The 17713-nt window shown below is 36.2% G+C and overlaps 1 long non-coding RNA gene across 1 annotated transcript; it reads left to right on the plus strand.

Moving 5' to 3' along the window:
* The first annotated feature begins 8696 nt into the window (after positions 1 to 8696).
* On the plus strand, positions 8697 to 13471 carry LOC145803144 (uncharacterized). The gene is made up of 4 exons (XR_014345256.1): positions 8697 to 11997; positions 12613 to 12834; positions 12938 to 13050; positions 13151 to 13471. It is a non-coding gene; the product is annotated as an uncharacterized LOC145803144 (long non-coding RNA).
* Positions 13472 to 17713: the final 4242 nt, after the last annotated feature.

The raw sequence follows: 17713 nt of genomic DNA on the forward strand, positions 1-17713 counted from the left end.
TTATTTTATTTATTTATTTATATTTTTTTTTCAATCAAAACCATGCATTAAAATTTACACAATGTTTGCTCATGTATCAAGAAAGAACTTTTGTGATTTCTTGTTTTCTTTTCTTCTTCAAGTTAAGAAAATTATGAATAATATTTAAAATTTTGTACGGCTTCATTTTTACTTACTTCATACTTCCATTAATTAAAAATTTAGTGATCTAATTTTCCATCACAAGTAAAAGCAGTTTAACATATTTTCCAAATATATGAAACTACGATCTTCAATCTAACAATGTGTAACATCATTTTATGATGTGACATTATGAATTCATGAAAAAAAAAATTAATACCATTTATAGTGGTGTCTCTCACACAACATGTGATTGCATATAGCTGCTTATTTCTTTATTAGTTTGGACTAGCAGTGGTTAGATGGCATTCAGATTTTTCTAATTAATGTTTGGACCAACAATGCTACATCGCTCGAAATTAGCCTCCCCGAATCCCCCTAAACGATGAAACGACGTCGTTTCGTCGTTTTAATTTTTTTTTTTTTTAAATCAGAAAATCAGAAGAGCCGAAGAAGAAGAAAGAAAGCAGAGAAGAAGAAAGAAGAAGAGGAAGAAGGGAAGAAGAAGAAGAAGAGAGGGAAGAAGGAGGAAGAGGTAGAAGAAGGGACTGGAGCTACGACGATCCATCTCCGAGCTACGACGATCCATCTCCGAGCTGCGACGATGGCGGAGCTGCGACGATCGGACGGTCGGCCGGAATGCAGGGGGGCCTCTGCGTGTGTGTCTCGCTCTCTCCTCTCCGCTCTCCCTCTCTCTCTCTCCCTCTCCCTCTCCCTCTTCCCCGTTTGTGTTTGAGCTCGAAAAGCTTCGAAAATGGAAGAAAAAAAAAAAAAAAAAAAAAGCCTAATGCCCAAAACGACGTCGTTTTGGGCATTAGGGGGATTAGGGGGGGTAAATTTTCGAGTTACCAATCTTTATCCATGTTTGGACCTTCGTTGTTTAGTTTAACTAACGTAATTTTTTTGTATATTTGTAATTATTCTCGTATAGATTGATAAAAGTATATGTATATATATCTATACTATATATTAAGTAAAATGGAATTTTTAATCCAAAATCTTGTGGGAGCTCCAATCTCCCAATCTAAATTTCTTGATTTTTTGATTTTAAAAAAAAAAATCTTAGCATTTATTAACTTCTCACAGAAAGATAAATTGATAGAGAGAGAGAAAAAATAAATTGTGTATATATTGATTGATGAATTACAAGATTGTTGTGTTTTGATTTTGTATATTACAAGCTATTATATAGGAGAGGTGTGAGGTAGGTGAGTGGTGGTAGTGGATGGTAGTGGAGGTGGTGGGTGGTAGTGGAGATGGTAAGTGTGTTAGGTTTAGTGGAGTGGATGTAGTGGGTTAGGTTAGTGGGTTAGGTTTAGTGTACATTAACAGCCCCCCTCAAACTCAAGGAGGATAGGTACTAGCCAACTTGAGTTTGGAGAGAATAACAAAACAGAAAAATAAGCTGACAATTAAAAATGGGATAGGAGACACTGTATGGTCGTGTCGGACCGTTGTAGCAGACAGTTTACGGGGTCATGTCGGACCGTTGTAGCAGACACTGTATGGTCGTGTCGGACCGTTGTAGCAGACAGTTTACGGGGTCATGTCGGACCGTTGTAGCAGACACTGTGTGGTCGTGTCAGACCGATGTAGAAGACAGTTTACGGGGTCATGTCGGACCGTTGTAGCAGGACAGTTTACGAGGTCATGTCGGACCGTTGTAGAAGACAGTTTACGCGGTCATGTCGGACCGATGTAGCAGGACAGTTTACGGTAGCAGACACTGTGTGGTCGTGTCAGACCGATGTAGAAGACAGTTTACGGGGTCATGTCGGACCGTAGTAGCAGGACAGTTTACGGGGTCATGTCGGACCGTTGTAGAAGACAGTTTACGGGGACATGTCGGACCGATGTAGCAGCTGACCGGAATCAATGTCAGGACAGTTTACGGGGTCATGTCGGACCGTTGTAGAAGCTGACCGGAATCAATGTCGGGACAGTTTATGGGGTCATGTCGGACCGTTGTAGAAAACAGTTTACGGGGTCATGTCGGACCGTTGTAGAATATTGTGGTGGTGCACCAAGGGGGTGACTTAGGGAGTGCGCCATGGGCGACTTATGATGACTTATACATGATACTGTGTATAACCCCCCCTCAAACTCAAATAGGTGTGAAGATAGAAACCTATTTGAGGTTGAAACAAAGGGATTGATAAAGCTGACTGGTGAAGAAGACACTGTAGGAGTGTGTAGATGGACTGCCCAAAAGATATACATAGATGTAGATATCGAGCCCTCAAAAGTCGTGCCCTCAAAAGGTGTGCCCGCACCCTCAAAAGGCGTGTCATCAAAAGGCGTGCCCGAGTCATCAAAAGGCGTGCCATGAAAGCCGTGCCAGGTTGTCGGCGTCAAAAGGCGCGCGATGCGCGTGGCTGCCTCTGTGTCATGGTCTTTATAAACCGAAGCGGAGGAGGCAGAAACTGAGACAGAAAAACTGAGAGAAACCGCTGAAAAATTCTTCGTTTGGCTGAGAAAGAGAGGTCGTTTTGCTGAGATTGCTGAGAGAGATAGTCTGTAACACTCTGTTGTGAGAGATATTCTGTAACACTCTGTTGCCCAGAAAATGGCCTCGTCTTCCCGTGGGCTGCTCACTCTCTTTCCCGATCTCAACGAGTCCACAGGAGAGAGAACTGGTGCAGTGTCCCGTGAACCTCAACCAAACACCACTGGGTTTGCTCCGTTGAACTTTCCGATGCAGTCGGTGGAGCAAAAAATGGCAGTGCAAACGGATGTGGAGGCTAATCAGTATACTTTGAAGGCATGTGTGGAGTCCATGACGGCGGTCACAAACTTGTCGCACCGGCTGCAGAGTAGGACAAATGAGGTGCAGCAATTAAACTCCCAGCTGGCTCTGCTCCAACGCATGTATAAGGATGCGCGAGCAGAGATAAGCGTGCTAAGGGCAGAAAACAAGGAGCTGAAGCGGAAGGCCACCGTGATGTTCCGATTTGGAGGGCCGCCATATGCTACAGTGGAGGAGCAGGGAGTAGGCAACTTGCTTGGTGGTCTAGGAAGCACGGAGGCAACACCGTCAAGGGCCGTCCAGGACGGAGGCAAAAAGAAGAGACCGGCGGCAGAGTAGAGAAGAAAAATCCCGCCGGGGGATGTGGTTGTTTTGTTTGTTATTTTTGTGTTTTTGTGGTTTTTGTTTTTGTTTTTGTTTTTGTTTTTTTTTTTTTTTTGTGTAAAAAATGTGAGCGGGGTTGTTCTCGGAGATGAATAAAATAAGAGAAGGGTTGGTGTGCCATTTTGTTGTTTTTGTTTGTTTGTTTTGTTTTTTTTTTTTGTTTTTGTTTTTTTTTTTTTTTTTTTTGTACTCATACCCATGTTTTGCAGATAGAAGACTAACAAAAATAAAGTATAAAAGAAAAGAAAATGGAAGAGAAGTGTGTGAATGTGAAAGGAAGAAAAAATAAAAAATAAAAAAGAAATGGGAGAGTTAAAGTTGTGGGCGGGTGTGTTGGTTGCATTTCAAAAGATGGAGTTAAAAAAAAAAAGGTGAGTGGGATGAATGATGGCAACAACACATGATGGGGGGTGGAGTATATAATAAAATAAAAGTGGGTAGTGGAAAAGATGAGTGTAAAGAAAGTTTAGTGAGAATAGTGTGGTGGGTATTTGTTTGGAGCCACGGCTTGGGCAGACCAAACACTGGGAAAATGTTAAAAAAGTTGAAAAGATGAGGGGAGAATGGGGACAAGCCCATGTGAGTGAAAGATGAGTGTGAAGAAAGTGAGGGATGTGGGCGGTGGATGTGTGATAGATGAGAAAAAGAGAGATTGGTAATTCATTCAGCTGGTCTCTGTCCCAAAACGGGAATGTCCTCATACCGCCTCCCAACATTGTTGTACTCCCAGAGCTTATGAACTCCATAGTCCACTGCCCGTTCGCCGATGTAGAAGACAGGTAGTGTGTGCTTCTTCGCTTTCTTCAAGGCTGCACTGAAATATATGAGAACTTCTTTATGGGACCTGTCCATGTTAAAGAGCAGAAGTCCTGTTCCTGAAATCTCTTCCACAACAAGGAGCGATGAGGATGAGTGTCTAATATTGGCAAGTGATGGTCTTTGGGATGTCATGTCAAACGAAGATGTTGGAGAGGTGGCTAGACGCCTCTTAAGGAGACGGCGCAGATGCATGATGGATGATGAGATTCCCGCAGCACAAGCAGTCGCTGATAGTCTCACTGAAATAGCTTTTGGGAGAAACAGTTCTGGCAACATTTCTGTCATTGGTGTTGATTTAAAATCGAAGAGGATTTAGAAGAATTAACTAGAGAGAGAGTTGAAGATACAGCGGAGTGAAGGTATGTGTAGAAAATAAACGGAATAGGTTGAGGTCCGGCGGGCGGCCAAGGCGAGGTTGCCGCCCGCCGGTGAAGCGAAAAAGACTAAGTTCTTAACTTAGCTCTGATACCAAGAAAGATAAATTGATAGAGAGAGAGAAAATAAATTGTGTATATATTGATTGATGAATTACAAGATTGTTGTGTTTTGATTTTGTATATTACAAGCTATTATATAGGAGAGGTGTGAGGTAGGTGAGTGGTGGTAGTGGATGGTAGTGGAGGTGGTGGGTGGTAGTGGAGATGGTAAGTGTGTTAGGTTTAGTGGAGTGGATGTAGTGGGTTAGGTTAGTGGGTTAGGTTTACTGTACATTAACACTCACAACTCCCAAGTCTTACCCTCATAATAACACTTTAATACATTAAGAATAAGAATAAAAAAAAATATTTTGAAATCCAACACATATAAATTCCTTGAAAAGTCTCAACACATATGATTATTATTCCTCATAATAATACTTTAATACATTAAGAACAAGCATGAAAAAAATTTCTTGAAAAATCCAACACATATGATTATTATCAAAATACTAAACTTTAATATAATATAAAAAAAGGAAAAAAGTAAACATTTTAAAAATATATATATTTAAAAATCACAATTCACATATATAACTAATTATAAACACAATCCGTACATAATACGAGTGATATGTTAATATATATATATATATATATATGTATTGGCCCTTATTTTTTATTCAATCACATATAAGATTTTATAAATTAATTTAAGTCGCTTAAACCATATGAATAGCATTATATATCTCCTTAATTTTATCTCTCAATTTCATCACTAATGAAGTAAATCACCTTCATATAAATGCGGTTTAACATTTCTAATTTTACATCATTACAGATGAATTTATTCTAACCTTATCCGATTTTACATCATTACAGATGGATAATTATTCTAACCCTTATCCGATTCATCTCCATAACAAGAAGCCCCAATGTCTTCTTTATGGCCCCTCAATGATGGAATTGGGATGGCTGTTGTGGTGGGGTGCAGAGCAGTTACTGTTATGCAGTTAATTGGACCTTTTTCGAAGCTCATTTTGATAATTTGAACCATTCACATTTTAGAATACATTAAGTAGAGTATATCTGTAAAAAATTAAGTTAATCGGATATTATTTACCCATTCATCCACTCACATTTGTAATTACAAAAAAAAAATAACAATTGTAATTTAAAGTATTAAAATGAATACAAATGTGAGTGGATGAATGAATAAACGATATCTGATTAACTTGATTTTTTACAAGTATGTTCTACTTGATGTATTCTAAAATGTGAACGATTCGAATTATCAAAATGAATTCCGAAATAAGCCCATTGACTAAACAATAGTGCCCGCATGCACCCCGCACAGCAGCCCCAATTTCCTCAATGATGGAGTCCTCCTGGCCCGTTCTTCAAGAAAAGGAAAATGCTAATCATAGCCGTAAGGACCGTAGTTGATAGTACCAAGTGTATTTACGAAGTGTATTGATTTTTGTAAATAATATATATATGTATAATGTATTGATATTCATAAAATTTATTATTATTATAAAAATATAAAGAATTTGTCATATTTTTTTATTTTTTTTAAATCTCAATTTTATCCTTTTAAATTTATTATATTTTTTAAAAACCTTGAAAGTTCTATAAAATTCATCTCTTTATTTTTAGAATTAAACACCTAAAAATTATATATTTTCTTTCACGAGTCGTATATAAATATAAATAAATTGTCAAAAAAATCATTTCTCTATTTTTTATATTGATAATAATTGAAGAACAAAAAGTAATTACTATTTTTTATTTTTTGTTTATTTTCTATACTGATATACATAATTTTTGTAATTCTCCATAATAGATCAAATAACTGTGAATAATTTTAGTTGAATCTTAAAATTATATGCATTCTTTTGAATATAGACAAAGGAAAACGCATGCATTGCTAAAATAGAGATTTGTGTTGTATCTCAAAAATTCACATGTTATCTTCATATATTTTCTTTTTATTTAAATTATATTTTATAAACTATGATATTTTACATAGTACTTTAATAACTAAGGTATAATGTAAAACATTATAAATAAGAACTACTTTTGTTAGTTTTATTTTTTCAGTCAGTTTTTTAGTTTTTGATTTTTCATATTTTCTCAATTTTGCTGATTAAAGATACTGAAATTTCTTCATATTCTATTTTTAAATTATATTTTTACATGAAATCTAATATCTAATAGGCTAACTATAATTAAAAAGTAAAATATTGGAAAAAAAAAATTTATAAATTCAAACATGTAATGATTTATTTATTTATTATATATATATGTTATTATTATATAATATTAATAATTTTTTTCGAAAAGAATACACAACAAATTATTTTCTAAGTGTATTTAGATGAAATGAATCTAAATCTAAAAGTAAAATTAAAAAATAAAAAATTATTAAATTAAGTGAATCTAAAAATAAAATAAAAGGGTTATTTAAAAAAAAAAGTGTCAGAGACAAAAAATTACTCTTGGATACTTTAATTTTCTAACATGAATAGCTTTACAGTTATTTTTGTTAGGAAAAAATTACGGAATTGTGTATTGATCTCTTATTAACTTATGTTCAATACATATATACATGCATGACATATAAATAAGTGTTTACAACAAATACTTTCAATAACAAATCAAGATTTTGCAAAATACTTACATCATGATAATAAGTGCACTTTTTATATTTATTTTTTTTATGACAATTGTACAACGATTGTATACTAATGACTAATGTTATCTTTTTAATTATGCAAGATATTCGTGGCACAGGAAATAAGATTCAACAACTCCTAATGTATAAAAATATATTACATATTGATATTAATGCATTTTGGATCAATAGTATGCAAATAATATGTAATAGTGAGCTCAATAAATTTGTATTACGAGATGAAATATTGAACAAAATTGTGCAATTGTACAATTAATTTCATACATTTAATTGTATTATAGGTACGAATTATAGAAAATTAAAGTGGGAAGTTGATAGAAAAATATTTATGTAATACTATCTATTTAAAGTACTTCTGTATTATTTATTGTTTAAGATAAAATTGTGATCTCAATAATCTAATCATGAATTATTGTTTATGTTTATAAAATTTCTTATTTATCATTTAAATTCTTCAGCCGAATGTGCATTCATTTCTTACTTAATTGTATTTTGAATGCAGATCACTTTAACTATATAAGTTTTCATATTTTATATATGTATCACATATTAATTTAAGAAATATACATAATTATAATAGGGCTCTTTTTTGATAAATCCTATTTGTAACTGTTTTATTCCATAAAACCCAAACTATTTCTGAATATTCCATTAGGTCCATTAATTGTAAAGGACGAAATACCCATCCTCCGCCTCTCTCGCGTGTAATCGATTCTGCAAAAACCCATTCTCATTCCAACTATTCAATCCACAAAATTTCCAAAACAAAAACTGAATCCACGAAACCAGATTCTCATCGCCTCCAGTAATCCTAGATTCACATCGTCTCACCAACGTCGTCGTCGTCCACCGTCCACCGTCGACCCCAGATTCCTCTTCATCTCACCGCTGCGAATGTTCACATCGGAAGGAGGGTGCTTCTTCGTCGTTGGATTGAGTTTATTTCATCCACTGAGAATGACCATACCCATTCACCATGAGGAACAAAAGTAAGCAATACCATTCCCCCTTCTGCTTTTCAATCATAATGTGATCACCGATGTATACATCCAACTTCTGGTTTTCGGATTTGAATTTGTAAACATAAATGTTTTCGGAATTGATTTTGTAAACACAGATGATGTGAACATTCTCATTAGTGTTGATTACTGGATAAACTTAAATTAGTAGACACTAATGTGAACATTCAATGTTCACATTACTGTCACTGTTGATATTGTTGATTGTTGATATCCACGGAACCCCCAAACTTCACTCAACAATGTGATGGAATATGATGTAAATATTCACATTGTGACATCAATGTCAGACTTGTTTGTGTTGTTGGGTGTTGTTTGGTGTTGTTGGTTCCACCCTTTGAATTTTAGGAAATTATAACATAATGTGGTCACCCATATAAACATTTGCATTGCCCTGTAACTGTTGTTATTTTCAGAATTGATTTTGTAAACATAGATGATGTGAACATTCACATTAGTGTTGATTACTGGGTAAACTTACATTAGTAGACACTGATGTGAACATTCACATCAGTATATACTAATGTGAATGTTCACATTACTGTCACTGTTGATATTATTGATTGTTGATGTCCACAGAACCCCCAATCTTCATTCAACAATGTGATGAAATATGATATAAATATTCACATTGTCACATCAATGTCATACTTGTTTGTGTTTTTGGGTGTTGTTTGGTGCTATTGGTTCCACCCTTTGATTTTTAGCCAATTATAACATAATGTGATCACCCATGTAAACATTTACATTGCCTTATAACTTTTGTTGTTTTCGGAATTGATTTTGCAAACATAGACGATGTGAACATTTACAGTACTATACTGGGTAAACTAATATTAGTGTACATTGATGTGAACATTCACATCAGTGTACAATGATGTGAATGTTGAGATTACTGTCACTGTTGATTGTTGAATGTTGTTTGGTGCTTTTGGTTCCATCCTCTGTTTTTCAACCAATTAAATGTTCTTATTTGAACACCCAGGTCTTCCCCATAGATTTGATGGCAAGCGAAAGAGAGGGGAATCCTGTGCCAAAGCCAAACCTGATCAAACACCTGTTCCTGAAAAAGTGAACATGAAAAAAGTTAACTACCGGTCAAATTTAACTGGATTAGTCAAACTGATAAAGGATACCAAATTTACAAGTGGCCAATTGAAGTGCCTTAGAAGAACACCGTTTTAGCCATTATTTGGCTGCTTGATCAGTAATGAAGTCGACCTCAACCACTGCATGAAATATGATGATGTCATTGTACGTATAGTGCAGACATTCAAGCCATCTAGTGGGAGGTTTTACATTGGGGATAAGAACATCCAGATTTTTAGAAGTGATGTATCACTGATTTGGACTGCGACACCAAGTTGATGGACCTCTCTTATGGTGCAAAACCAACAACCGGCATCATATACCGGATGTGCAAGGATGTTAGTTGGTTAAGTGCTGTCAAAATACGAGAAATTCTGAGTGAAGCATTAAAGGGCACCAAGAAACAAGACAATGAAGAAGTCGCAAGATTAGTTTGCATGTATGCATGCGTCAAGCTATTCTTCTCTACATCCGGAGAAACAATTGGATGGGCTTTCTACTCATACATGGACCCATTAGACAAAATGATCAAGTATGATTCGGCTGAGAGCATCCGGGCAACCCTGATGGGTTCATTTGGCCAAAACTGTGGAAAACCAGGACGAATCACCGGATGAGTTATGTTGTTAATGGTAAATCTCATAAAACTTATTCTATATTTAATATGAACATTACTAATGTGAATGTTCACATTACAGGGCAATGGAGTGGAAGTTGACATCAATGACGTAAGCATTCACATTACTATTCAGTAATGTACAAACACACATTAGTAGACACTGCTGTAAACATTCACATCAGTGTAGATTGATGTGATGGTAGCACCAAAACAAATTTGGAACATTCACATAACTGATGTGAACATTTGCATTAATAGGCAATGGTGTGGAAGTTGACATCAACAATGTGAACATTCACATTACTGTTCAGTAATGTATAAACACACATTATTAGCTACTGGTGTAAACATTCACATCAGTGTTAACTGATGTAAATATTCACATTACTAGCCACTGGTGTAAACATTCACATCAGTGTTAATTGATGTAAACATTCACATTACTTGACACTGGTGTAAACATTCAAAGCAGTGTTAATTGATGTGAACATTCACATTACTGACATTTGTTATTTGTTTCAATACTAGTTGTGTAAGCATACAACAATCTTATAACCCCGCAACCCCAATGCCATTCCACGATGTGTAAAGTGGGACCTCACAGCCATACATAACAACATGAAGTCCATATCTTTGGCTAAGCTTGGTTTAAATGAGATAGAAGTACAACCAAAATTATTGTGCCCATTCACATAGTGAGACAAGGAACTATCTAACTAACATAATGTCTCCAACAGTAGGTATATGGCGACGAGCTAATGGCATCCCCAACTAAAGCGAACATGTACCATCATACAAAATTGAATGTGGAGCCCAAACTTGAGATTTTGTCAAGTGCACCAGCAAAGAAAGATGAATGCAATGATGATGAAAGCAAAGACAGTCAACGCAATGACGGCAATGATGGATTTTCTGCCGATGCAATGGACTTGAATGAAGTTGGACATGATATCAACCCCAGCTGTAACACCCCCAATGCTGAGAGAGGTATCATCATAGCACAACCAACTGAGTCGGACATTGTGGATGTACTTATAAAAGAAAACCAAAAAGCTTGGGGTCTTGTATGACAATGGGAAGCGAAATACAAACAGTTGGAAGAATCATGGGAGTTGAGAGCAAGGGTGATTGCTGCCCTTGAAGCCAAACTATTTGACCAATCGGGCCCATCCAATATGGACATGGACATGAAGAATTGCATGGAGTGGAAAGATAAACAAATTCAGCGGCTGACAAAGTTGGTCGTGAACTTGGAATGTGAAAAAATAATTCTTTAAGACCTTTTTGACGATCAGTCCGTCCACATTATCACTCAGGTTGAAAGCACAAAAGGCTCATGATAGCCTTAACAAGCATCCCACTGCAGCATTGGAACACATTATCAGCCCACCATCGAGGGTAAAGAGTATCAAGCAGAAAGTAAGGAAAGGGCACCGGTTGGATGAGTTTAAATACCCCAACTTGCCTAGTCAAAAGAAAGGGAAAGAGTGAGCCAAAGAGCAATCCCATGCAGTCCAAAGTGCACAAGATTTAGACAAGCATCCACAGAAAAATGAGCCAACAAAAAAAAAGAAGTTAACCTTGAACAACAAACTGAAGGTTTGGGCCAGCATGAGCAAACTCAACAAGCAGAAGGTCCAAAATTTGCACAAGAACGACGGTGATGAGTAAGTGATCTTACATATCCCCAACTGAATTTTTTTTCTCATGTTCAGTTCACATACATACTTAATAAATTAGATCCTTTCATAAATGTGTAATGTTGACATTAACATTTTCTGTAATCACAATGCACAGGTTGCTAGTGTGGCGAGGGGACTCAAAGATTAAAGATGTGTATTTTGATGATATCATACATATCATCAAGGAAGAATCAATAACCAACAACATATGACAACTGTAAATGTGTACAAATCACACACACACACACACACACACACAAACTATAAAGACACTGTAAATAATGTATTGCCACCCCTTTGTTTCTGCAGGTGATAGATGCATATGGTGAAATTCTACTTGAACTACAAGGGCTAGTCAACCCAAGTTTGGAGGATTCAACATTTATCTTTACAAGCACATGTTTGGTAACCACTAGACTTTTGCTTTGTTTATGTTTCAATAGATGTGAATGTTCATCTCAGCATTATATGCTTATATTGTTAACTTAAATGATAGCCAGATGTGAATGTTAACAACAACATAAAAATGACAGATGAGAAGATGTACATTGACAGATATGAACATTAACATCATTCGCAGTGAAAATTACATGATTATTATGTTGTTAACTTAAATGATACACAAATGTGAATGTTAACAACAACATAATATAACAGGTGTAAACATTTACATCTATAATACATTGCATGACTGTTTCACAAATTAATAGATGTAAACATTCACATCATTCACATCACTAATCAGTAACAGATGTGAACATTCACATCTTCACATCACTAATCATTAACAGATGTGAATATTCACATCAGTAACATCACTCACATTAACAGATGTCAACATTCACATCATTCACATCACTCACCATTGGCACATGTGAACATTCACATCACTCATATTAACAGATGTGAACATTCACATTAGTAACATCACTCACCATTAGCAGATGTGAACATTCACATCATTCACATCGAACATTGATATAAATACTAGGTACATCATTGTACGCCCTTTATGTGTAGAAAATCATGCAAGAGCACCCCCCTCCCCACAAGAGAAACAAACTGATTGATGTACACATCAAGGAGTATCAAGGCCAGAGATTCTTAATCTTCCCAATACACAACAACTTCCACTGGGCAATTGCTGTGTACAACGTTACAGAGAATGTATGGAGGCATTATAACTCGCTGCGCCCAAGAGAAGGCATACATGACCCACATATTGACAAAGCACAAATAGTGGTAAGTGGATGACACATATAATACTTGTATGATGTGTAATATTAGAACTTGAACGTATGCATTGTGTTGGTTGGTGCCTAATATGAAATTTCATTGTTGGCAGAAGGACTACATCGAGGCTTTGGTGTATAACATTGGACCATCATCACCATTATGGACCAAATTATCAAGCCAAAATACTTCGCAAACAATCATATCAGTAGACATCTGTCCTCAGTAAGCATCAAATTCGTAAGCTTGAAATTGATTTGTACACATGTTCCACAGCCATTACCCACCTAATTTTCAAAATCTAACAAGAATTTTGCATTTTCAGGGTGGATTGCAGACCTGTTGTTTGTTACATCATGAGGGCACATGTATACCGTGCAGACATTGTTGCCAGCCTAGATCGCTTTGAATAGTGTCAAATAAGAGACTCATTAGTACATCTTTTTCTGAACCACAGAAAGACAGTGCAATGTGAAAACCTATAGGTGGGGGGTGTCCACTTATCACTGTTACTCAAATCAGTTATCCACATTTAAGACAATTTAGTGTCAATAGGTTTTACATATTGGAGCAGACTAGCTTAATTCTAAATCAAGTCTATATCACTGCTTGTAGAGATATTTTTCAGTCAATATATGTATATGCATTTTCAGGCCTATTTTGCGTTAGTCATGCACATTGAGATTGTATTTCTTTTTTCTTTTTTGACACATGACATGATGTGAATGTTCACATCACAGAATAATCGTACACTTTCTTATGTTTTAAACCATACTACATGGATATGAATATTGCTTAAAGTGTTCGTGTAACACAATATGACAAGTGTGAATATGATATTTCTTAACACAAGTCAATATTCACATCTATTAATTTGATGATGTGAATATTCACATCAAAGTTTCTGATTATTTGAATGGCAGCAACGATGTCATGAATATTCACATCTTATGAGTTGATGATGTGAATGGTTACATTGATGTAAACGTTCATGTCATCTACTTTGATGATGTTAACAGTAACAAGAAAGTGAACATTCATACCACATAAATGTTTAAAATTTTAACCCATGTGCAATTATTCACATAATGTGATTATATTACACAAGTGTGAAAGCTAACATCATGCATTCATCCAAAACACAACAACATAAATGTCAGATTGATACCTTAAAAAATTAAAAACAAAACACAAATCAAATACTAATACATTATTATGTTTGCCAACGCAACGTAATCTTATTGCAACACAATCTTTGCCAACCGACATAATCTTATTTCAAAAATAAATATAAGAATCCAATGTAAAACACAATGTTGAAATGAAAAATGTACATCCTATATCGGTTCCATGCATGATTTCTGATTATGGCTCCCCAACTTATCACATCTCCCGCACCTTATTTGCTTTCGTTTCTCACCCCTTGATGGGATCCTATTCTTTTTCGGCCTTCTGGGTGGTCTTTTCACAGTTGGCGGGTATATAGTGAAGTCCATGGGATTAAAAGGCGGCTTCTCTACCGATGGTATAGGGAATATGGCACTTGAATAGGCTGCATGATATGTCTTTACATGAAAGTAATGTTCCACACAATCATTAAGATTGTAGCGGCTCTTCTGAATGGCAATAACAGCATGGTCACATGGGAATCCGTTGATTTGCTATTTGAAGTAAGAACATGTACGCCTCGCAACATCAACAGTAACAGATGGTATCGAATAAACTTCAAACACATCCTCATTAGCTTTGCTAACTTGCCAAGACCTGCTGTCATAGAACGAATCCATAAGCCTTGTTTTGAATATAGGACAAATAAGCTCATTCCATTTGTTTGCTTGGTCACGCCGTACAGACATTTGCTGCATCAACTGAGTACGAATTGTGTCCACCATTTGAGTGATAGGAAGATTACGTGCTTCTTTAATCCAGTTATTAAATGACTCCGCCGCATTGGATGTCATCTCTCCATAACGCATGCCCCTGCACAACATCACAAACATTGTACAATACGGAATTTAATAGGTCTGAACGTTCACATTGACAGATGTGAACATTAACATCATTCCCAATGAACATTATATGCTTATTATGTTGTCAACTTAAATGATAGACAGATGTGAATGTTAACAACAACAAAATATGACAGGTGTCAACATTCAAATCTGTAATACATTACATGACTGTTTGACAGATGTGAACATTCACGTCATTCACACCAGTCATCTTTAGCAGATGCGAACATTCACATCATTTACATTGAACATGAAACACAATTAGAAGATTGTTACCATTCTAAACTGAAAATTCACATCGCTACCATTCTAAACTTCACAAATGGAACACCTTAGGAAACTATTATTACCTGAAGTATGAATTTGCCTAGTGCTCAGGTGCCAAGTCCTTGAAAAAATTATGAGCTCGTCGTTTACCCTTTCTCTTTTAATTTTGCAAGCTTTTCATGGAACCCTACCACAGTTGGCTCGTAAGCACAGTCACCCAAACTACTTACTAGTTGATCCCTGAATCCATTATCAATTCCTTTCATCCGGTCTCTTAAATTGCTCTTCAAGTGTTGTAAGCAATAACCGTGATAAGCCGATGGGAACACCTTTGGCATAGCTTCTAATAGACCAAGATTACGATCCGAAATAAAAGTAATTTGGCGCTTACCATCAACAACCTTCCCAAGTTCATGCAAGAACCACGACCAATTGGTCGTGGTCTCTGAATCAACAATCACAAATGCAATGGGAAATAAACCTACAACACAACACCAATACACAACTATTCACAATATTCCAAAGTGAATAAAAAACAGTATAAACGAAACAGGTCATGCGAATGTTTATATTTACATTGCCCTATTACTATTGTTATTTTTGGATTCGAGTTCGTAAACATCAACGATGTGAGCATGCACATTAACGACCATTAATAATTCATTGTTGATTGTTGAGCCATTGATAATGTGAACATGCACAATAATGTTCATTAATGGATCAATTGACATTAGTATACACTGATGTGAACATTCACGTCAGCGTATACTAATGTGAATGTTCACATTACTGGCATTAGCAGACACAAATGTGAACATTCACATCAGTCCATACTAATGACAATGTTCACATTACTTATAATTTCTCAATCACTCATTTGTCCAGACTATGCTGCAGAAAATGAATATCGACATGAATAGACAGCTAAAAAAAAATACTAACCATTGTTTTCGTCTTTCGCCGTTGCCGCAAGTAGCTGACCTTTGTACTTTCCTTTGAGGAATGTTCCATCCAGGAATAATAAAGGCCGACAAGAATTGAACCCAGAAATACACGCAGCGAATGACACAAAGAAACGACAAAACTGTTGACTACTCGCATCATAGTCAATATTGACGTAACTCCCCGGATTGTACCGCATCACAGCATCCGAATACCACCGTAGCTGGTCAAACGATAATGAGTGATCTCCATGAATACCAGCCTTTGCTTTCTCCACACCCAACCATACGACATGGTAACTCACATCTAGCCCATAATCCCTCTTCAAAATAGTCACCACCTCACATGGCCGAGTCAACGGCTTGTCCCTCACAATTTCAGATATGGTACTCGACACCAAATCCGAACTAACTCGCGGATTCTTCGATGTTCGAACATCTGTACCACAACTATGCACATCACTAAACCTCTTGATGTAGAAAAAACCATTTGCTCGTTGTACTCTACAATGTATAGCCCACAAGCAGCCTCTCTCCTTACGCATCGCACACACAGTAGTAGCTCTTGTTGTCTCGTTCTTGACATACGTAAACTGAAACCCACATTGGATGGCATACTTACATAAAACATCACGAAATTCTTGTGCACCTCTAATAAACTGTTGTCCCACATGCGTAATGCCATTTGCCCAAGGGGCTGACAACAACACCTTCTCCTTATGGTGGCAAAATCTCCGTAGTGCATCAATATCTTACTCAACCCCCACACGTAGCGATCCCGAGCTACTTGACTAACCAATATCACTTTTGAACTCAACCACAACTTCTACATGTTGTACCCCTATTGATTTAGCAAGCAGTAACATGTTCTAAAATTCTTCCTCATTGTTCAAATCACATCTATTAATCCAGGTAACTGACAGAACAATGAAATAGAACCAGCAGACAACTCCCCCCACTTTTCACACAAACAGTTCACCAAATGCGAATAACACAATGGGCGGGCAGCATTTATTATAGTGGTACTGCAACCATATGTACACACCAACATTATAAAGGTATCCATCTCCTGTAAAAACACAACAATACAACAATCAACAATAATCCAAACCGATATGAAAATTCACATTGTGCAAAAATTAGATAAATAAGTGTGCAGTTCAAGTGTTACATCCATAATTCACATTGATACATATACTCTGAATTATATCACCCACATAAAGCCTCATTAAGCAAACATCAAAGTAAAGTGAGCACATCCACATTATTCACATAATATTACCACGATTTAAATATTTACATTGCCACATATATTCTGAATTATATCACCCACACAGAGCCTCATTAAGCAAACATCAAAATAAAATGCAAACATCCACATTCTTCACGTAATACTAACATGATAACATTCACATTGTTCCACAAACTCTGAATTGTAGCAGATCCACATTCATCACTAATCTGATGACCTCCCCTCCACAGGACCACGATGTAAACATTCACATTGATCCATATACTCTGAATTATATCACTCACACAGAGCCTCATTATGGATACATCAAAGTAAAAGGAATATTATAACATTCTTTACATAATCTGAATGACCTCCCCTCCACAGAACCACGTATGATGCATGTAATTGAAAAATCAGAGCATCCGATCCATAGC

The sequence above is a fragment of the Camellia sinensis genome, chromosome 11 (genome assembly GCF_055761805.1).
Source record: "Camellia sinensis isolate YWXY chromosome 11, ASM5576180v1, whole genome shotgun sequence".
NCBI lineage: Eukaryota > Viridiplantae > Streptophyta > Magnoliopsida > Ericales > Theaceae > Camellia > Camellia sinensis.